The sequence below is a fragment of the Triturus cristatus genome, chromosome 2_1 (genome assembly GCF_964204655.1).
Source record: "Triturus cristatus chromosome 2_1, aTriCri1.1, whole genome shotgun sequence".
Taxonomy (NCBI): domain Eukaryota; kingdom Metazoa; phylum Chordata; class Amphibia; order Caudata; family Salamandridae; genus Triturus; species Triturus cristatus.
The window spans coordinates 448061563-448085624 of NC_140581.1; the positions used below are offsets into that span (position 1 = coordinate 448061563).

The window sequence follows — 24062 nt, forward strand, 5'->3', positions numbered from 1 at the left end:
TGCGAGTCGGATGTCCATCAGACAAGTGTACCCCGATCACCACACACCTGCCTCGTCAGTCCTGTTGACTCACACACAGGCAATATTGTTGTTTGAAATCTGAAACCCTACAAATCTCTTCTGTTCATGGTCTCTTTATGCATCCTATGAGGTGCACTGCATAAATGAAGCTCGCTTTCATCTGCGTTCTTGTTACTTTTTATCATTCTACCAATCCAGTTGCACATTTCTAATTTAAAAAAAAAAAAATCCTCAGAGGCATGCATCGCTTGGAATGTAGTCTGCATGGACTTTGTCCCCAACCCTTGACAGATGTGTTGAGTATTATGCTGCAGTCCAACTTAAGTGGTTTATAGTTTATAAGTGCCATCTCAAACAGGAATGCTCGTTTTTTTTTTATTTCCGTTTTCTTTTCTGTGGCGCTTAAGGCCTGATTTGGATTTTGGTGGATGGATTAATCCGTCACCACGGCGACAGATATCCCATCCACCGATATATAAATCCCATAGGCTATAATGGGATTTAAGTTTTTGAGTAGTTGCTTTTGTATTCGTTTTGGTGTAGATTATCGCAATATTTACAGGGCCAACATAGATGGGAACGATCCGTTTACTATGAAACCTTTGAAGCATTTTATCCCTACCAGAGTGGCCTCTGCATAAGAAATATGGTCTAGCCTGTCTCATTAAACCCAAACTGTACACAAATGTCAAAACCCTTCTTGTAACTTGATATATCTTTTCTCCTAAGTTGTGGAACTAGTACTTTCTAACTGCTCTGTACATCAGAGCTGGACCACACTCTTCAAGGCAAAACTTCTGTGTTTTATGTTGTTGTATATGCTGTGTAGTGCGCATTCTGCCTTGGAGCGGTAGTCTTCTCTAGTATTCGTCTTTAGGGGAGTCTATCCCAGACCAGAGTCTGGTGGTGTTTGAAAATTGCAGTAAATAGTACACAGTGTTAGAATATTTGTTGCTATGTGTGAATGCCATTTTGGATACACTGATATCCGTTTAAGTGGATTATCTCCTCCATTTTAGATTTGTCTGTGATGTTGTGCCATGGTTCTAAATGCCTCATATCTTATAATTTTGATATCTGGCTATCTGAGTGATTGGATAATTGTAGGTAAATGTACACATAATCTGACCCATTATTACACTATACTTTGGCAACATATTTCTATTTATAGCCAACATAATGACTACAGGCCACCTTTACTCTGATCAGCATCAATTCCAGAACCGCAAATGGCACCCAGAATCTGAAAGTTCCCATGAACCATACAAATGATAGATTGCTATACAAGTGCTATTAATGTAACTTTAAATAAAAATGAATCTTTATTACAAACAGCTGGCCCCTGACTTTTTTCAAGTTTCGAGTCACATGGTTAGAATACTCCGTCCACAATACGACATAAATGTTCCAGCACACGCTTCTTCGCCTGAATGGCACTGGGCGTATGAAGTCATCCCAGCTGTCCCAGCTAACAAGGAACAGCGGGCTGATGTGTGGATAGAATTGTCACAAACTGAGCTGTCTAATTTTTCGTACCTAATTTGAAAAACGATTTCACCAAGACACAGTGGGCTGAGAATAGTACAAAGCCACAATGATAGTGTTTTGGGGTTTCTATAGAGTCCCAGCTCCTGGCTGCTGAATTAGCTTGGATGTTGCATTCAGTAACTGCCAAACTGAAGTCCCCATCTCAGTAGCCCCTTTCATCTGCAACTTGTATTCAACATTGCTCATCTTTGCCCTTCTGGATATGGGCCACATATTCCTTCAATTCTAGACTGTTTGGTAGAATTCAGAGTCTGACACAAGGCCAAGGAGGCTTCTTGTAGTTGCATTAAGATACAGAGTTTATCTTGCATACACTTTATTTTTAGGGGTGGGGGGCGACCACAGTGCCTCAGAACAGAGACCTGGACAGTTAGACCATGATCCAGGTCTTGGTGAGATCGAAACATAGAATGTGTCGTCAGATGACTCCAAGGCCTAACTGTCATGCCGATTTATGTTCCTAACTTCGCAAAAACACTACTTTGCATCCAATTTTATTCTAAATTGGGACCTTTCTTTACTAGAGACAGGACTTTGAAATACGTTTGCTATTTTGGTTTCCGCTATGTTGGGGTGACTGTGCCATACATTCGGTAGGAGTCTCCGGCCGTCTAGACGCAGACCACTGTCTCTAACTCTAGAAGTAAGTTTTCTCAAAGAAAACTTGGGTTAAGAATTCTGTTTCAAATCTTGACCGTTTCTTTTAAGATAACTGCTTATAAAAGGACCCAAGTGCAATAGGGATTTCTGAAGTTGCTAATGCGAGCCAAAAACACAAAGTGAAAATGAATAAAGAAAATGTTGAATGAGCGGAGACGCTGTGATGAGCAAAGATTCTATCAAAGACCCAGAAAGCTACTTAAGATTACAATGTGGGATAGTTACAGAATCCTGGTTTTCATGAAAGCCACATTTGGGAGCTTCTATTCACAACAACCATTGGCAAAGTCAGTAGCACTGGCATTGGCTCTCTGGCTTTTGGCTTTGTCAATATTGGTTTCGTGTTGTCAGGGTTTTTGTAAAACTTTTTCTGGGAGACCTACCAGGCTCTTGTCAATATTAAAGAAACGTTGCTTAAAAGCAAAAATAGTTTTGGGTCTCAAAACGCACACTTTGCCATAGCAGTCCCTAGCATGAAGGCAACTACTTTGTGTGCTGGGGAGTGTTCTCCTTGTGAAACAACAGAATGCCATAATTCATAGTCAAGTTAACCAATGGCTACAATGGGCTGACCCACTGCCCCAGGCTCTATACTGGAATGGGCAGAAGAAAAATGTGAGTGACGCAACCAAATACCAATGGATGAAAGCAGCCGGCTGACGGCACCAATACATATATAATACATGTATGATTTTAGTAAAATCAGAAAGCCTTGGTTAACGCCAGTTCCGTCGATTTTTTTTATTGCATAACATTTCCGCACCTGTAATTGTAACAATTTGCATAATAATGAAAAGCAGACAAAGACGTAACTGTCCATATGCACATTTTTTTAATGTTTTTTTCCATCTCAATGGGGAAAAAATGTGTTTCTCTGTGTATATGCCCTTTTCCCCGACAGTCTTATTCAAAATATGTGTGCTGTTCTCAAGTCCTACGTTGGAAACGTACATACTCCTGTCAATGATGTGAGTAAATGAGTGCGCATTTTCAGGTTGAGAAACTACTTTGGATCCGGGCAGGAATATCCAGAAACGTGTCTCTACAAATTTGCGAATACAGAAATTTCACCACACCTTTGGAGTTGACATATTCATAAATACACTTGTGGCATGGAAAAATCTTGATTATGTGATTTCAGGCTAGGGAATGTACATGCACAAATTGAAAAATGTGTACCTACTGGTGCTAAGTGCTCAAAAAGCTTTTCGATTAGTGCCCACAGCCTAGAGCCAAAGTGTTAACATACACAAATCCCGGGGGCATTCGTTTTAAGAAAAGACGCATATTATGGGTGCAGATGACCGCGGGATCCCCCTAAACTGGAGGACTCAGTCCGAAAACAGAAGCCCTCGACCTTTCCCGGAACAGCGCGCGAGGCTGAGTCACGGCCGCGCAAACATTCCTGTGGCGCGAGGCTGAGTCACGATGTCAGGGGACGATGAACAGCCGCTTTCCCTTTGTGTCTGAGGCATTCTGCTAGGGTCAGTCCTGTATCGCTCCCAAGAGGCCTTCCTCGCCGAACTCTGACTGTAATACCACGGGGGACAGCGTCCGATGGATTTGTTTGTGGGAAGAAAACAGACCCATGTTGATTTCGATGAAAAAGCGGTAACAGTAGAGGCACCGATATGATGAACAATGTCGGGTGGCTGAGTTGGTGGGGACTGCAGTTCGAGTCTGACCGAAGGGATTGGGTTTACTATATGTGACAAGGAACCTAGTAGCCTCAGTCGTCCACATGACTGCATTTATATTCAACCTTGGTTTTTTTATGGTTAAGAATAAATGCATCTTGGAACACCAAAGCAAGTGCTTTGAACAGTCTTTGTGAAAGCTCTCACCACATTGTGATATTCTGAGTTCGCAGCCCCAGTGTATCACTGACTCCCCTTAAATGTTTCATATAAAGCGCACTTGAGCTACAGGAGTCAAGTTCACAAACATTAGGCCTCAAACGCTGACCACATTAAAGAACTATCACTGTATCTTTCCTAGGCGTAGTGAGTATTCAATTAAAGGAACATGTTTCCAAAAGCAATCTTCCATAGGACTCGGAGACCGCCAGATCAGAGCCCCCCCCCCCCTCCCCCCTCCTGCCCCAACACTCAACTGAGTCAGACCCACAAATCGGGTATTTGCTTCAGTAACAGGTCATGTTTATTCCTATAACACCATATACACAACATCACAAACATTCTTTTGCTTATCAGCCAATTTGCAGAGAAAATATTCCAGAAAAACTTGCCTAAATACAAGAAAAAATATAAAATATTATTCTCCTTAGTATGTGACTACAGGGATCACCCGCCCCCTCCCCATCCCGTCCCCGTTTCCTTATGGAGCCTAAATAGCACACACTCTATATGAAGGTCACAGCTCCGACCTTTATGGGGCACTTGTGTGCGCATTTAATCACTTGGTCAAGTTTGTTAATTTTCCCTATTGTGTGTGCCTTTTTAAAGCTTTTTAGATGTTTACATGCAGTGTGGTGAACTACAAGCGTGAAAGTGGGGTGATCTCACATGTGTGAATGCTTTGACACACACACACACACACACACACACACACACACACACACACACACACAGCATGACGTGACAAAGCTTGATGTGACACTATAGAAGGAGCAAGAGAAGACCCCTATGAAGTTATAAACTATATCTTCTAAAGCCCTAGATTATACAGACGAAGAGGTCCGCAGTGGTCTGTGTCTTGCGTGCATGCTTCGTACTTGTATGTGTAAACAATTTTTTAGACTTTGGTAATACCAAATAACAGTTGTAGGGATTAAATATATGCATTGGTCCTGAAGAAACCCTGCTGACCCTTTAAGGCACACAGAAGGCTGAAACATGTCTACCCACTGACGTTAGGGGTCATTATACCCAGACACATCTTTTTTATTTTTAACCTTGCCAAAGGACCTCAAATTAAACGAGGATAGTATCCAGAAGGAAATTTTAATTCTCACAAAAATCCGTAAGTGCTCTGCTAACAAACTGCATTGAACCCACCCACCCACTCACCCTTCATCTGCATAGAACTGTTATGCAGGATGCTGCATCCTACCCTTCTTAGGAAAATGTATACCTTTTTATGTCCAAATTTTAGAAACCATGCAAGTATGCCCTCAAAAAGTAGAAACGAGTCCTAAAAATAGATTTAGAGCTCTCAATCTAAAAAAACCACCCCCCTCACCAGTTCGTGAGCTGCTCCCGATGACCCATAGTAAGACGACATTTCAGGGGTAATTCAGTGTCACGATGATGCTGACCAAGCGCATGGACAAGCCCCCTGCTGTCCAGAACTATTAACTATGTTACTTTGTGCGGTGCTTTTCATTTACTGTTTAACACTACTAAAACCAGCAAAGATTTCCAACACAAGTGACTTTTCAGAAAGCTTCTAAAATATAAAACGCTTGCTTATAAAAGTTTCAAGTTGGCATCACGTACAATTAACAATGCGCATTAACAGGCATTTAATTCTCATTCCACACAGTGCTATTCACAGTCCCTCGAAGGGGAAGAATTATGCTTTGACTAAGCTAATCCATTATGCATACAGTCGAATTATGTGGATGCAGTGAGAATAAAAGCAAAGAAAATGAGATTTTCTTCAGAGCTCTTAGATGGGAAAATAATAACCGTGAACTGCATCTAACCCCAAGAGGGCGTGGCCAACTTTTTAAAGTGACAATACTCTATTTAGCGTGGGGAGTACGCAGTATAAGTAACATGCAAATGCAGCCACATGCGTGTCATGGCGGTAGAAATGTTTGGCTTAACCAAAACAAAGTTGTGCTCCTTGTGAGGGTTTGTAACTTAAAAGTAATGCAACCACACAAAAATAGGCACACCTAGTGATTGTTTCAAATACACCAGGCCCAAAAATGCTTATGCCTGAAAGTATGGCTGCAAAGTAACAATTGTGTGGCTTCATGCTTTTAAAAAAGTATACAAACATTTTTTTTACAAATCAAATCTGAGTTATACAAGCAGTCATCTTTCCTAAAAGTGAATTCTTTCCACTGACTGTCTTAAGATCTAATAGACGCACAAAAAGAACTGGTTCAGCCCAATTAAATCCTAGTAATTGGTGACAAGATGCATACACACACTGAAGTGAATAGGCTCAGGTCTTCACCCAGCCCGAGACGACCCAAGTGACGTCATGGTCTCTTAGAACTTTAACTCAAATTACATTTTTATTCCACCGCACAGTTCACAACAACAGTTCAAGCTATATTCAGGGCAAAACTGTGTGCTAGTTAAAGACCTATATTATTGTTTTACCTGAATGAGTTTGACACAATTTATATAAACATTCAAGAAGATTACTCAGACCGTTCTGATGAGGGGCTAATATCTTCTAGTATTTTATGTGGCACAGTGTGAGCCCAGATCAACCACCTTGACCAGTTCCTTCATGATGATGCCATCGCAGGAGGATGGGGCTGCCAGTCTCTCCCACTATAGAAAGCACATCAACAGATCCACGCGCACCCCTGTAATCCCCATTCACCGAGGATCACTGCTCGGTTGAAAAGTGTGACCTTAATATGTGACATTTCCAGGTAGCACTATTAATTTTCAGCTGTATATTATATCAAACATACACAAGGATGTTTTGTAATTGCATGTTTGGTTGTGTTCTAACATCCAGATGAAATGTAAGCTAAATGAATTATAGTTTAGAAGGAAGTGTAACCATGTGCAAGTTTGACCTGATCCACAAGGGTGCATCACTCTTGCACCGCCCTCACTCATAAGGCAGGACACCAGGATGAGTGAGTAAAGGCGAGATGTATCAACGTATCTTCTATACATCTCATCGCAGCTGTCCCTCAGCCAGTCAGACATCAACTGGCATCCCTGGGATGCTGGCTCAGGAGCTGCAGCTTGGAACATGTGAAGTCCACATTCTAGGTTCCAGTGTTACAAGCTTATAACAATCACCTTCGTGACCTTAGCTTGCTAAGGACTGTTGTACCCGTGTCTGTCCATGGGCGCCTTGCATCTGGAGTCGTTCATTCAAGTCTTTGCACCTCTGCAGTATTTTGCTGAAGGTGGTTTTCTCACTAGTCAGAATGATCTGTTCAGAAAGCATTCTTAATGGCCTTTGGTTAAAGGCTTTTGCTGTTAGCCAAAAACAGCCTGCGAGACATCTGAAGTAAGGGTGGCGAAAGAAGCCTTCCCTGACCTGATAGTATTCAAGATGGCATGTTAATTCGTGTAAAGTCAATCTGAACTATGATGAAAGTGGGGCAGACAAGATTATAAAGGTCTTGTTATAGTTCGGTATGGAAACACTATCAATGCAGCCACTCACAGTTGCAGAACTTTTCAACCAATGGCAACGGAGTATGCTTACCGCCAACATAATGGTGTGCCTGCCCGATTTAGATGCAGTCGGACCTTAGATTTAATCATGGAGGAGACTACTCTGTCGTGATTAAACTCCTCCGATGGCCCTGTGGCTCAAGGTCCATCGGCGGCAGACCCCTAATTCTGCCCACCTGATTTAGATGTGCGGAATTAGAGGTCAGTTTTCACTGGCAGGAAAGTCCTAGGGGTAAGGGGCAGTGAAAACTGCTAAATGCTTCACTTGCCATGGGAGAAAACTCCCGTGGTGAGGGAGGCATTGTATTTTTCTTTTCAAGAAGAAAATCCTGTTTGTGGGGGGTGACTTTTTGGTTAAGGGCTCAGTTAATCGGACTGAGCCCTGTGCCAAACAGCAAAATGCATTGACAGGAACTTCTTTAATGGCAGTTCCTAGCAGTGCTTTCAAAAACAACGGTCAGTTTAGCTGTCCCTTATAAATCTGGTGGGCGGTCCCTCTACCAGGGCAATGGAGTAATTTTCTCCATCGCCCGAGAGGAACAAGAGGCTGTCCGCCAGGAAATAAATGTAGCCCTAAGTTTTTGTTAAGCTGGTGTAGTGTCAACACTTTGTATAATGCCACTGAAAGGAGTCCACACGCAGCCCTACACATATGTTAAACTACAACAAGACAACAGCAACTACAGCAGAACCAACTGCATTAGTGGTCATTGGCCCCCGGGCAGGACATTAAGGATGTCTGAGAAGGGGGGATGTCTGAATCTGTGTTTATTACTACTCTTGTGCCACATGTATTTCCTCTGGCATGGCAAGGCAATACACGAAAGGTGGCTCTCAAGGGAGTTAATACTCTTTGTTGTGCTTGTGTACAAGGTTGACTAAGACTAAACAAGGTGCATTGACTTGCTTTTTGTACTCCGACGTTAACAAAACGCAATGGTACCTTGAATAACATCTAACCAGGGCACAAATCTCAATCCACAACGATACCGTGAATCTCAGAGAAATGTGACATCCATGAAAGAAGTGACTTGTACAGATGGACTCCACAATGAACACAAATAGATTTCCCTCCAGTGTTTCGGCTTCTACTTTCCTCAAGTAGTACAAGATTGCTTCAGTGACTGCTCGGCTGATTTTCAAAAGGCATCATGGGTGAAGGTTCCATTTGGAAGGTGGAATCAATGCAGTCCTGATGGCTCTTCAGATATGCAAGTGGTATTGTCACTGATGTTCCCTCCATCTCAATGTAGGGATTCCAAGAGGTACATCCAGAAGTTTTCTGTGGAGGCCAGTAGTTCTGCCTTTAAGTCATGTTCCTCAGTCCTGACTAAATAACAAAAGATGCACCATAAAACACTTTCAACCTGCTCCAAGAAGCAAATGGAAATCAGCTGGAATAATCTCTGTAACACTTCATCCTTGCGCGCAAACATTGGAAAAAGTGACTACGACTTTCCTTGGCAAAGCTGGTGTGATGGTTACATTTATTTTTTATTGTGCACATATGAAAAATGAGAGAGAAAAAAACGTAATGCCATCCAAACGTGTTGCCTATACACATGCATTAACAAATTAAAATTCAGAAAAAGGAAGCCTCGGCTACAAGTTAAATAGACTAATGCTACCTAACGGGCAGATGTACTTAAAACAGGTATAGAAACCCTTTTCCTGTGATGTGCATTAAAATTAAAAACACGTTTCTCATTGGCAGAAAGAATAATTACTACTGGCTTTTAATTACTGTAATCTGAAGATCTACTGTAAACACATAAGCAAAACAAAACGCAATAAAAAAGGATAGATAATGGGGGGAAAAAAGCAGTGGCAAAGGATTGACTAAATAAGCTGCCATTGAAGTGCACTTCTACTTAGGCGGATGTGCACGTTGACAGGAAAATGCAATCTCTCGCAGTGCAACGAGACGATGCTGAAAGTGGGACGGCCTCTTTGCCTCATGCTATAGTCTGTGGGGGCCAGAAGCTAAATGTGAATGACAAATGGACAAACCAATGTGTGAAGAGGGCTGACCAAAAACCCATGTAGGTCTGTAATTATGTAAGTATTTTTAATCGGTATTTATTTTATTACATGAGCCTGACGTTCTTTCTAAACCGGTCTGTAGGCCAGTCCTAAACACATGCTGACAACTCGTATAAACCACGTGCAACAGGTCAAGGGAGCTAATCATGGTGAAGAAATTCCACAAGGCGCGTTCATTGTAGGGGATAGGGCCAGAAACAAGACTACAAATAAATTACGCTCTTTTGTTGCATTTTATTTCATGTCCCACGAACAAATGCATGACTGCATTGAGTGAGACGCATGGAGATAGGGTACCCCATGCATCACTGGTTTCCTTGTGGGGCATGCATGCTGGAAGCAGGTCTGGATTGTGCCATTGTGCAGGGGGTCGTTTCGCTACTGAAGTTGTTTCACATCCTGTATTTCATAAGGTATCCTTTGTGTATACCTTTTTAAACGCAACCTGGCCAGTAATTATAATTAGAGACAGCTGCGCTGCGTGCTCCTGCACTGCACAGTCGGAACTGTGTGAAGCAGCTGTAATGCAAGGCCCAACCTGCTCATAAACATAAATGTTAATCCGATACAGTTCTCTAATCTGGGCCATTTCCTCCTCAACATAGTTATTTTGCTTCGAGGAGTCCTTTCTTTGAGACAGTGTTCACTTTAAAAAAATGTAACGTTATGTAACATGCTGAAAATATTTGAAGTTCTAGAAGTTCTTGTGAAGAAAAGCGTAGTTTAGCTAAGAACAGGCATGATGGTGAAATCACCTCTCCACATGATGAAATGCAGAGTGTTACTGTGAAAGTTGAAACCAAGTACCCATTGTCAGGTTGGCAACCATGGATGTCATTTAAGGGTGGCCAGGGGTTGGTGCTGCCACCCCTTGGCATGCCCACCCCCAATGACCCCTGGCACTGCCTTTGCGACCCCTGGTGTCAGCAGTGGCAAAATCAGTAGCAAGAACAGAAGCAGCTTGACCGTATGGATGTCGGGGAGGGATTCACTCACCTAGTTTTCTTTCCTTTTTTGGTCGAGCATTCAAGATCTCTTGTATATACTTTAGTATATACTTATATGTGTATCTACTTTGTGGGCTCTGGAGATCAGCCCTAGGACTTATCTGCTTCCGCTTAGGGACTTTTTTTTCTGTTCAACTGCCTCTATATAACTTTCTTGATAAAAAACGGCCTGCAGAGGTCAGTAAAATACAAGAATCACTTTAGCATTCTCTAGATTCCAGTCCATAGAAATTGTTTTCCACGAGCACCCGTAGACACTATTTTTTTTCAAATCTTGTGTTTTCAGTGATATGACCACCGAAGGCACTGCTTTTATATTAAAAACAGAGCTTTGAACGATACCATTTCCCGCTGAAAGGCAATATTTCTCTCCATGTGTTCCCATATTTGGCATGTCACGCATTTTGGTGCTTACTTTCCCTCCATTTTAAAGAACAGTAGATTTTTCAGCACCCAGGCTAATGTGCTGCTTAGCTAAATACATACAAGGTCCCAAAGGCAAGACCGATTGCATTGCAAATGCTTATTCTATTATACTAATAGTGAATAATAAATTATTCGCTATAAGTTTGATTAAAAAAAATGGAGTACAACTAGCTGGAATATGACTTTTCCCTGGCAGCTAAGAGAAGTAAAAAAAAAAAAAAGCTTTTAAATGTATAGATGTTGTGTGCGTGCTTGCAGTTTTAAGTGTGTTTAAGTAAGAGTGTGCGAATGCATAGAGAGGGAATGAGAGAGAGGGAATGAGAGAGAGGGAATGAGAGAGAGGGAATGAGAGAGAGGGAATGAGAGAGAGGGAATGAGAGAGAGGGAATGAGAGAGAGGGAATGAGAGAGAGAGTATGAGAGAGAGAGTATGAGAGGAAGAATGTATGTATAAGCATATGTATGTGTGAGTGAAAGCGAAGGTCAAGGAACATGTAAAGTCACTTCCAATACCCCAGGCATTTTGGTGAATTGACTTCCATGTTGACAACCAATTCATCGTTCACGGGAGTGCATTTGTAACCAGTTTGCCAAAGTGGGACCCTAGTAATCTCTTTATGAGCCCTGTATCACATGTACCTAGCTATAAAACAGAGCACTGCAGGGTGGTGGGTACGCAAAAGAATAACAAATGTGAGTTTCAAGTGGCAGCCAAAATGAAGAGGGTAATTGACCGGTGGGTAAAGAGGGAGGGGTGATGGCATTTTCATGGAGCACAGAAGGGAAAGGAGTTATTAAGGAGTGGCATGAATATCATGCTCTCCGTTCTATGTATGATAGGGAGAGGTGTGGCACAGCGACCAGAGCAGCTGACTCGAGCACGGGCTTATGGTTCAATCGCCGGCAGCAGCTCAGCTCAGCATCATGTGACTTTGGGCAATAGCTCTCTTAATCTAACATGGGAATCTTACTTCGAGTGCGCAGTAACCTACGTGTGTGACTAGTGCAATCATATAAAGAACTCTGGAATTTGGGCTAAAAAGCATGTGTGTGTTCTCGTTGTCTACTGGAGCTTAACACGGCAGCATTGTTTTCTGGTTACAAGGCGAAAGAATGAAATCCCTTCCTATTAGGCTTCCTCAATACCAAGGTAGTGGCTGTGCCCTCCGAGGCCTCGTTGTGCTCAGAATCTACTCTAAGGTTCTCCAGTGAGGGATCTGGGTCAAGATGCATGTAGACATTTTAATCTTGTAGGCATAACCAATAAAATCACACACTTCCTTCACCAATCCTTCATCACAGTTCTTTTACCGGCTCCTTTCCTTCTTAGATCCCTGCGAATGAGCTAGGATCTGAAAACGTATTTAACATACTTGGAGAAGGCAGACTTTATCCGTTTTCTGTTTTGCGCATCTAGCCGAGAGTTGAAGAAGCCAGAAAGTGCCACCATAAGATCGAAACTCCCCTAGTTCTACAAAGCAGGAAGCTCCAGAGGCCACATGTTCTGGCACTTTGGGCCCAGTCTAAGTTTTTTAAAAGTCAAGGTTCTTCGGCAGTAGAAATTAGGTTGAGAGTTCAGCCCAGAGAGGAATTATTTGCCACCATCCAACCGCAGCTCACTTTCTACAATCTTGGCTACCATGGGTAAGGGCGAGGGCTGGAAGTGTCCACTGTGGGCACGTTCGACAAGGAGGGGACATGTTGCAATGCGCTGGTTAATAGCACAGCAAAACAGAAGTCTCTCCATCAAGAAAATAAAAAGGTTTGGCATAACCTGCAGGTTTGGGATAACCTACATAGTTCACAGAGATTCTATCAGGACACTACAGACTACCTAATCTAATGGGTAACCTCCTGAAAGCCCCCTTCTGTCACCTCCTTTTTACTGAGGGATTGAACTCTGTCGGTGCAGGTGGAGTCTCACTAGTTCTTGATCTACATATCAGAATTGCTGTCACACGGACACCGCTTCAACTCTGAATTTTTAGGAGCACAAAGTTCACCCCTGACCTATGCGGAGTGATGCATCCTTTGGTTTTCTTGAGCAAGGACCGTGAGGACGTCCTTGTGATGGGCTCCCCAAATAATCAACTGTACCCTTTAAATGCAGTGGAAAACACAGCAATGCAGATACTCGGGCACCCTCTTCTTGGATCGCGGCACTAGCACTTTACGCTGCGGAACAGTCATGGATGCACAGATTACACTGGTGACTGTCCCTCGGTGAAATCTCTGCCTAACAAACTTGTTCACAAACTGTCTTGTACTGCCATTGCTTGTCCACCACCGCTACCTTACAGGTTTAGAAACGTTTATAAGAACCTTGAGGGTTTCAAGGCCCTGGGGGCTGTCGGGGAAATTAAGTGAGCTCTTGCCCAGAGTCCCATGATGCTGAGCTGAGCCGGCACCGAGGATCGAACCGTGAGCCCCGCGCTCCGGAGTCAGCCGCCCTGGCCGCTGCGCCACACCTCTCTCCTTTTACTCTCGGGAACGGATAGTGCGGTTTGGAGACTGAAGATGGGGCATGGTTAGACCCTCCTAGGACCACCCTCCCCTGTCACCTCACCGTCCGTTTTTAAAGCTGCTGTTAATGCAGTTTTGTTCCTTCTGACCAGGTGTCCTAATAATATCCAACAACTACTAGTGGAGGAAGGTCTTCCGCAGAGTAGTAAAGCTCTGCTGTAAGCAAGTGCCCTTCTGCTGTCCGAGGTGCCGATAGGAAAGAAGTCCATATTCCATCTTTGTTTTGCTAATCATGTTTTTTCTTTTTCTTTTTTGACAGTTTGGTGGAACATGTGGAATTGGAGGACTGATTTTTAATCCTGATACAATAGTTTAAGGAACACGTCTTGTCGGTGGTAAGTAGAAAATGCAAAAACAAAAAAAAATTCTCCTGACTGGAAGCGCTGTAAAATAGTTCTGTAAAAAGCAAATCTAAACATGTCGTTTGCTGTGAACTAGCGGGAGATGTTATGTTGGCATTTTTATAGCACTATAACCTGAAAGTGTGCAGCTGTTGTCACCCCAGATAGTGGGCAGTGAAACAGTAGAGGGGCACCTGTAAAGTTTACTAATACTCCTTTTATTTCTTCTCCAGAACGAAGGCATTTTATGTATATTAGGCATAGGATTTTTTAAAATTAGGCTGGCGTAACATGCGTAATTTCGGCAATTTCACATTACGCATGTTTCACGAAATTCCCTTAATTAAGTCATTACACCACATCACGCAATTGCATACCATGTATGGCAAAATTGTACCATGAATGCCCGTAAATTATTAGAACAGCCAGATTCCAAGCAAATATTGATTTTTCCACTTGTTTTACCCACTGTTTTTTTTTTTTACCGCAAAATGCTTCTTTACATTAAAAATAAACAGGACTCATTTCTTGCTCAAATATAGTACTAAATGACAGATTTGCATTTAATGCAATTTTGCCAACATTTCGCTTAATTATGCAAAAGCAAAATATGTGAATTTTTCACACCCCTAATATTAATAATACCCAAAATCTCACCACTAAGCCTAGAGTTGAGTTTGAAAATCCCACAAACTGTTAAAATTGTTGAATTTTTTAGGCCACCTTGCAAATGTAGAATTTCACCAAACCTAATTTTCAGAATCCGGATTGACATTTTGTAAACCTACGTCGAATCAGACAGTCACTTTTGGTAAATCTCTACCACTGCTTCTGTTCAATACGCCCTTATTCTAAGTGGCCTGGGAATATTGGTGCAGTATTCCCACAATCCAAATCACAATTCCTGTCGGGATCAGTAAATCTGCGGTGCAGGAGTACAGTGGTGTTAAATGTACCCAGAGTAACGGGGATTTGTTGTGGAAATTGATGTTTCCACAAACATTCCACATTTTCCATCTGCACATTTGCCAGTGAAATATTCAAGGAAACATTAGGAGTGTGGTTTGACAGCGATCCTTGTAATCCGATTATAATCCTGTGTAGCTGCACATATTAGGAAAATGCAGTGCAAAAGGTGTTTACCGGCCAAAGGTAGATGTCCTCTTTTTCAAGGCAGTTAGTGCACTTCAAAAAAAAAATAATAATAAAAGTGGTCCTTAAATGGCAAGGAGTAAAAAGCTCTAAAATGGAGTGCACCTCATGTCAAGGTCTGCTGTGATGTTTGGGTTAAGTATGTGTAGCCTATGATTGTTTTAAGCCTTTTATGCCTTTAAGAAGAATTACATGCCTGGAGCTATTTAAGTGATCTATTTTTAAACGCTACTAGGTGTGTGTGCAGAGGGTCAAAGACAGAGTAGCTGCTTCACTCTTAGCAAGACTGTTTGCATCTTCCTGATTGAGTCATCTTCCTACCTGAAATTAGCACTTTGCTTGGTGTTCATCGGGGAGTGGGTGGTGCAGTCCACTCTGCAGTATCTGTAGAACCCTCCATGTCCTTGGTCATGTAACGTCATCGCACACTTTCCCAAAGTTTGACAATAGTGGAGCCCACATCTTCAATATGATCTCTCAACACCTTTGATGGAGTATATGGTTTTGACCATCTACAGGGTGCACCACAATCTTTGGTACCAATCATGGGAACGTGGAATGGCTTGTGTACCCCATTTTGATAGAATTGTCTCTTTAGCAGTAAACAATATAATGTTAGGCAGTGCTGACTCCTTTTTGCGAGAGAACCAGCTGGCCTCACAAAATCAACCGAGAAGTATAACCCAAGGGTCCTCTTTGACCTTTTATCTCCAAGGCCTCCCTTGTAGATTTGCTTTCAGGACTTCAGCTGAGAAACTCCTCAGCCGCAGGCCCATATGGGGTGCCCAACTCGCTTGCCATCCCCTTGTAATGATGGTTTCTGGGCCACTGGGTTTTGGTAGAAATCCTTCAGTGCTTGGTTCTTCTTGACCCTGGAAGTGGCCATTGCACCCAGGCAATACTCGTTGCTTATCGGACTGGTTTCTCCCTAACTGGTGCAAGGTGTTCCTCGCAGTTGCCTTACAGCTTACACTTTTCATCTGCCATGATACTTACGGGAACCCACTCAGTATGCAGGAAAGATGCAGCTCCCAAGGCTGCGGAAGGGTGTAGAAATTCGGCAGTCACACTCCTTTGCAAGGCACCACTTTGTTTCCTGTTGTCCCCAGTCGCCCTCCTGACTGACACATCACCAGACTGTTGCCTGTGGGTAGCACTGTGTGTGTAGTACCTGCTTTTTGTGTACACTTGCTACCATCGGAGGACCAGAGGTGGTCACCTCACTCTAGACTGGGCCACTTCCTTTCTCCCACTTTACGTGCATTCCTACCAGGAACTCGCATCTTGTGACGACTCATCCCCAACGTTTCAGCTATGCAGGCTTGGACCTGCAGTGCATCTTAAGGACCCAAGAGTCAACCGGGTCCAATTGCTTTCTGCAGGGCCAACTTGGCGGATGGGGGTGTTTTCATGGCCTCCTTTAATTGGCTCTTGTTGGGCCTGCAGTGCCACATCTCCTTACAGTCCTACGCTTGAAACCCTTTGGCGGTATCTCCAAGTACCTGCTAGCTGTTGCATTACCCCTCGGTTGCTCACACCAAGTATGATGCAGGTCTTTAATTGCTTGGTTCTACTTGTGTCCTGGCTACTGCTCAGTCTCTGTAAATGCCTTCCTGTGGCGTTGCTTTACCATCCAACGCAGCGTGCTTTACCCTTCTCGTCTCCCCAGCTCCTCACCCTGCCCCCCTGGGTGAACCATCAAGTCCATTTTGCCTTGGTGGCGGTTGTCACTCAACGATTCTGTTTGGACTTTTTTCTGTTGCTGGTAGCAAGACGTCTGCGATTTCCTCCAGGAACCCTGCAGTAGTTGTTCACTCACTCGGGTGCGTAGTTAATTCTGATAAATCAAAAATATTTAGGCCCGCAAGAGTAGAGAAAAATATCCTTTCCTGCTTCTTTAGAGATGTTTTTTCGAAAAACCAAGACTTATTCTTAGTTGCAAATGTAATTTATTGGTATAATACAAGATGTCCAGTGAGCGCATTTTAGACTGTCACAATATAGCCTGAACTACCCCTTAGAACTGTGTACGACCCCTTAAGAACTGTTGTACCTCACAACCTAATGCTCACACTTTTTAGGGCGTAGTAGCAAGCGTCCAGATCTGGATACTCAGTCCTCGTTCACAGGCCTGTTCCTCTCAGTCTCGCTCACTATGTTCCTCTCATCATCATACATCAATCAACCAAAGCTGATTGTTTTAGATACCTCATTTCCTCCTATTCCCACATCTGTCACTTTTAGCCTTTTCGCCACGTTTAGCCGATTTGCTAAAATGCCAAACTTTACCATCATTGAGCTTGGCTTAATTATTAAAAATCCCCATCACTCTGTAGGGCCCAATACATTTACTACTACCCTGCTCCATTTTCTTCTGATGTTTCACTTTAACGTAGTCACCAACTACCAATGTTACCTCTTTCACTCTGTGTTTACTGTCCTCCTGACATTTTGTAAATATTCCTTACTTTTATTAATTCTTAATGAAAGAGATGCACTTTTTGTTTGTTCCCATCAGCATTCTGCTTTGAGTGCATGCCCCTTTATTCTTGTAAGGGTGGCACCCTTTAGGGATGGAGTGGATTGTGTGGAATTACCTCTCCTTAATTTTACTAGACGTCTTGCTTGTCCCACCAGTGGTCAGCCAGCAAGGCAGGGCTGAGGTCTCACAATAATACACTGGATCTGTGCATTTCACACCCGAAGGAAGGCGGTGAAGGGATTTGGAGTCCGCCCACTGGTAATGAGGGATAACCCATCTGTTTCAGTGCCAGTTTGGATCTGCTCCGTAGACTGCAGCTCATTCACTAGCAGGGTAACTCCCTCAACAATTCACAGCACCATTCACAGCACTGCCTTAATGGAAGCTCCATGAATAGCTAGGCCCCAGGATGTAACTGAGCAAAGGTATAAAAAGCAAGTTCAGTTGCCAATCTCATATTGGGTGGTAGGGCCAGGTTGGCCAGTACTAGATAAAGGTTCTCAAAATGGCGAAATACCACACCCTGGGAGCAAACCAGGTATGATTCCCAAATAAAAACATGTTGCGTGAACTCCCATGGTTTGCATCGCTGTCAGTCACCCATGGAGGACAGAATTGGCATAAGGTCCATAGAAGATCTGCTTTCTCTTTTCATCCGTCAGTCATCAAAGAGTTAGACAGTGATGTGCTTACTGCTTTGTAGACACCAAGGCACACTAGGTCCAGTGAGAGTAGCTGGCCCACTGTACTGATGCTGTACTGAAGCTGAACTCCAGGAGAGACCTTTCAGAGTGGCATGCCTTGATGTGCAATGCACTCCCCTTGATCAGAATCTAGAAGCCTGCCAGATTTTCCATTTGCTGGTGCACCTCTGCACACTCTCCCCCTGCTACCAGATCAGGTGCCCGCAGTTGCTGTAAAAATAATTAAGATAGTTAATTTATTGCCTATGAGGGCCCAGAGTGCTCCACTCTTGGAAGATGAGTTCACACTGCTCTCCGCTTTTTGTGGCTATTCTTGAAGAGTTTGTCCCTTCATCATTTGCTTACCACAGGCTGCAAAATGGCGGACAAAGTGTAACAGGTACCAGCGTAGTTCAGAATTCGTTGATAACGTTTTAGCATTTTACGATAGTTGCTATTATAACCATGTGACTGGTAGCTTGATTTGTTTTGTAAAATGTGGCAGGTGAATCGATCACTAGACTTGTAGTTTGTCTTGACAGCGCTACTAGAAGTGTAGCTTTCCTCGAAGACCAAGCTTTAGTCTACACACCTGTAGTTGATTTTGCATTATTTCTCAGGCAGCTAAGGAATTTCTTTCCTTTGTGACTATTCAAGCTCGATGTCTCCAAAAGTGTACTCTAAGATGGGGTTCTCCGTAACAAAACTTTAGAAAAATTAAGTCACAGTGCATTTTGAAGCACAGTTTTCCCATAGACTTGCTAAAAAGCCATAGGCCCTTTAAGGGCATTCATGAAATATTCCATTACTTGCCCCGTATGTCAAAAATTACCTCCTTTATACCGGGAGTAGCATTTTATCATGTGTCCCTCATGTGCCATGAGTTACTACTTTATGCCAGAGATTATATACAATAGGACAGTACCAATATTTTGCCACGGATGTCGCACACATGCTGTGTGCCCAATATGTTAACATATACCTTCAACATTTACCCTATGTGCCACCTCCATAGAAGAGTGCCCGCTACCATTTGCAGGAAATCATGAAATACCTCCAGTACATCAATGCCAGTAGTTTGCCGTGGGCGTTCCCTGGTGTGCTGTGGTTTCCCTCCCTTCTACCAAAAATGACATCCAAGAGGCCAGCACCAGGACTTTGTGCAGGAGCCGCAATAAGCCAATGATTAACCCCAGATTGTCAGGACCAGCTGTACACTTGCAAGCATAACACATTCAGTCAAGACATCCATCAGTAGAGTGCCATGTTCTCATACTCTGTACATGGATTGTAGCTCTGCATCTCCTTTCATCAGGAGGAGGCAGAGCCTGGAGGGGCTGAGAGGGCTGACCTGTACACTGACCGTGTTCATGAAATCAAGAGCATTGTTCTTCATGAACACTACTAAATTATAATTTTTTTGTATTTTGTGAAGACGCCATACTAGGGGAACAAGCATTGGCACAGCCAATAAGTCTCGCTTTTGGAACCTTATAAGTATTTAGTTATGCAGCACAATATCCTTGGTGCAACAACATCAACTGTTGCATGGCTAAACACTTATAAGGTCCCAAAAGCGAGACCTATTGGCTATGCCAATGCTTGTTTACATAGTAACTGTTGAGTATCAGCTACGTCCTACTCCCAAATAGACAGCTAGCATGTCAACCGACCAGAGTGATAGAGAGATTTAGCGAGAGATTTAGCGAGAGATTTAGCGAGAGATTTAGCGAGAGATTGTGAGCAATTTAAAGAGACTTGGAGAGTGAGAGACTTAGAGCGAGATTTAAAGAGATAGCTATTTAGAGAGATTTAAAGGGAGAGCTATTTAGAGAGAGATGTAGAGAGAGAGAGACCTTGTTCCACTGACAGTGGCTGGTGTAAAAAAAGTACATTGTGGTGTACTAGTGTGCACAATGTAGCCTGGTTGTGTCGTAATATAAACAATAGGCATTGTAATGTACCAGTAAACACAATTCACCCAAATTAGGGTATAAAATAAGGGTACTGCGATGCACTAGAGAGCACAATGCACCTGGATTGGCGTATATTTCGTACAAAGGTGCTTGTGATATACTGGTGAGTTAAATGTACCTTGTCTGTATTGTTATGTAAACAAGGGCCTAATGATACAGCGTGCAAAATGCATCCTGTGTGTGGTTCATTATGAACAAAGGACCTGCGAGTGTACCTTTGTGCCAGTTTACACAGTTTGAAGTCAAAGTCCTCTCTGTGCATATATCAAATAATTGGTACCAATAGGCATACTTGTGTGCAAGACACAAGGCACACCGGTCTGCAAAACCCAATATTACCATAAGTAATATTAATCATGCCAACAATATGTTCTGCAGACAGCTCTATCGAGCCAGACCCCAAAACATACTACTCGCCTACCAAAATATCCCACCTGACAGGTATCACACTTGTCGGATATTACTAAGCAAGTGTGATGATATTAGGGAGAATACCCTGATTAACCACTTTCATTGAACAGTAATAAATTGTACTTCCGTAATGTTCACTGATAAATATTGGATATTAGTAGTTCAAATAAAAACGTGCCAACAGACCAATATGGGGCCAGAAGAATGAAAGTCCGAGTCAGCCATGTTGGAGGCACAACACATGAACTAGCATCAACATGCAACTTGGTACAACTGGTAGCAAGGTGCTGGGAACCTGATGGTATTTGCTACTTTACAGTTTTAGGATACCTTACTTATAAGTGCTGCTCTGCACCAATCTGAAATGTGGAATAAGAAGGTGGTAGAATATAGAACAAGAAAAATGAAGAAATGCAAGAAATACAAAGAGATGCATACTGAGAGGTAGTACAAAAAAACATAGGGGTCAAAAAAGGGAGCAAGGAAAAGAGACGGACTGAAGAATAAAAAAGGAAAGACGTGATAGGAGATGAATAATGGAATGAGAAAGACGAGTCTGTTCTTTGGTTTAGAAGAATATAGAAAGGGAGAGAGTTAGAAATAGACAGAGCTGATGAAATAGAAACAGATTTTTTTTACAAATTGATAAAAATAAAAATAAGCTGAGTGAAGAAAGAGATGGGGATATAGAAAATTAAATGAATAACGAAAGAAAAACAACAAAAATAAGGAGCGAGAAATAGAACGAGGGTGGATGAACGAGAGATAGAGGAAGGGAGGGCAGCAAGGGGGAATAGAGAGAAATATATAGAGCGAGAAACGGAGGGCGAAGAGGAGCGTACACTCCCCATTCGATCTTTTGCTGCATAGAGATGGTTCCTTGGATTGCTGCTCAGGAGCTGACGGATCCCAGGGTGGAAGGGGCTGCTGGACGGGAGCTGGGGGCACGGCTAGAAGGAGCAGCTGCCTGCAGCGCGCTGCTGCTGGAAGGGTCTGCTACGACGGGGCGGTGGAAGGCGCTTCTGCTGGCAGCAGCACTGGTGGACACGGCTTCTGGAGACACCGGGAGGCGCGGGGCATCACCTGCCCGTGATGTGAGGCCCTCGCCATCCATGCTGAGAGCAGGGAGAGGTGGCCGGGGCTGGGCAGGAGCGGGGCCGGAGGCGGGGGTGCTCGGCTCTATATGGGCGGAGATGACACAAATATACATATCATTACAACATAGGAGTGACCAATGTAATTCAAGCTTCTGGATATACTGAGTCAAAACAAACACAAACGCACTGAAATACGCTCTATGGTGAACAGAGGAAGTACAGGCAAACAGAGGAGAAAAAAGCACAGGGACAGCCATGGCGAACGAGTGGGGCTTCCACAGACAAGAAAGCAGGCATAGAGGGCATATTAAAACTTGGCGGCAAAGGGCAAATCGAGTGAAGAAGTGGTAACAAAGCAACACCGTGCAGTGCGAGCATATTACTTGAATTGTTCAAACTAGGGAACAAGGGCACACAGAACAGCATCAGCACAGAGAACAATAGCACTGCACAAGGCAATGAAAACATTGTCGCAGAAAAGCTGGTCAAGTACTTGGGTGTGTCGTAGAATAAAGCACTGCAAGCCTCTAATAAATCCTCAATTACACACACCGTGAGAGTCGCGCGGCGGTGAAAGTGACGCGGCCACGAAAGTGATCGCTCGCTAATGAGCCATGACGAGGAAAGCCAGATGGCGCATGATGCATAATGAGGAAGAAATTGGAAAGGCAGATGGTGGCTGTGCCCACGCACGTAACCGCAAGCTTTAGGCCACAAGCAAAAGCTTGTGGTCGGATTTCTAAAGCCCACTCACTAAATGTCTTGCCAGATCCGCACATGCGCTGGCTCAGGCGAGACCTAAAAAACTTAACTTCTAGACAAATATGGGCAGATGTGGTAGGGCACTGCCCTAATGCCCCTCTTGATGAGCCACCACTGGTTCCTGAACTCCTCCTCCTCCATTTGTTTAGTGCTGTTGATACATTATCAGCATGTAGTGAAACAAGCTTAACAAATCTCTTGAGAGTAACTGTATGCAAGGATGTGTGTGGCCCATTGCCAGAGGAGTGGTAGTGCGCAGTGCCATGATATGGGCACTTAAAAGGTAAGGTGAGTGTTCACATTGCCACAGCTTGTCTTTAATACATTTTTGTAATGCTTCCCAGGCTTTTCCACAGGCGAAGAGTGAATCAGTGGGTGGTACAATAAAGGGTCCCACCAGTTGGCAGAACCTGTACTCTTCATCACTGTATAAATAATTGTCTAATTTAGGTAGGTGGGTGCATAGATGCGAGTGGGGCTGTTGTGGAAAGAGGACCCAGCAACAGGAGACTTGTGGGCGGCAGTCTTTGCAGTAGTTAATGCCTTTCATTTCCCTTCAACATCAGCCCTATATTTCTGTTTTCCTAACTGTTCTAGTAGCATTAACCTACAGCCTGTTAATTATCCAGGAAAAATTTGTTTTTTTCTTTCCGTGTGGCCTTTCCAAAGAAAACACGATTACATCATTTACAACGGTAGACTTTCTAGCCTGTGAAGTTGCTTTGCGATTTCTGACTTCTGACTTCATCTTGGCATTGTGCTGTAGATTTTAATTTGTCTTTTCAGCCAATTTGTTCTAAAGAAACCGTTATTTCTTGACGACTTTTCCCCTAAGGTTGAGTTATTTCAGCCCGTGCCTAATAAAGCATTCTGTGCTTAAACGTAATAGTTATTATTTTTTAAGTGTCCCATGCATATAAACACTGTAAATATATATAATATATATATATATATTTTTTTTATCTTGAATATTGTGTGTCCTAAACAGACGCCCTGATGAGCCCCATGGTTTCCTTGATGGATGTTTCCATGCAAACGAATGTCATATTTTCGTGACCTCCAGTTATAGTTTTCTGTTTGTGTTTTCATGTTGTGTTATGCGCTTATGGTTTGTGGTCATAGAGAGCATAGAGGAAGTGCACTTTACAGTGCAGGAAATTCATATAAATAATACAAGGAGCTATTGTACCTTCCTAGGGGGGTTGGGGGGAGTCTTGCTAACACAGTTATGGTTTAAATCCGTAGGCCGGACTAACTCTTCTGGGCTTTCCCGCAGCACTACAAAAATGGACTTCTTGAGCTCCAGTATATCGAAACACTGGCCTTTGCAACCAGGCTTGTACAGTGCATAGCAGGCGCTGAGCCAACACCAATCCGAGTCCTGAGGTTATTGTTGGTTTCTGAGTGTACACTTCTGTTGAAAGGTGTATTAGTCTTTCTATTGTTTACCGCATGTTTTCCCAATTTGGTATTTACATGGTTGTATTCTCGTCTACTCTGGATTGACGTATTTGAAAACCTTTTGAGTTGGAGAAATATATGTAGCTCTGGGTTTCGTATTCTATGACACCCACCATTCTGGCGTC

At 43.1% G+C, this 24062-nt stretch overlaps 1 protein-coding gene across 1 annotated transcript in view; it reads left to right on the forward strand.

The window, feature by feature from the left end:
- LHFPL2 (LHFPL tetraspan subfamily member 2) overlaps window positions 1-24062 on the forward strand; it is a 418004-nt gene that overhangs the window by 280030 nt on the left and 113912 nt on the right. The window contains exon 5 of the mRNA XM_085632259.1: window positions 13832-13907. The gene's annotated coding sequence lies outside the window, so the exon portion shown is untranslated. The remainder of the gene's footprint in view (window positions 1-13831; window positions 13908-24062) is intronic.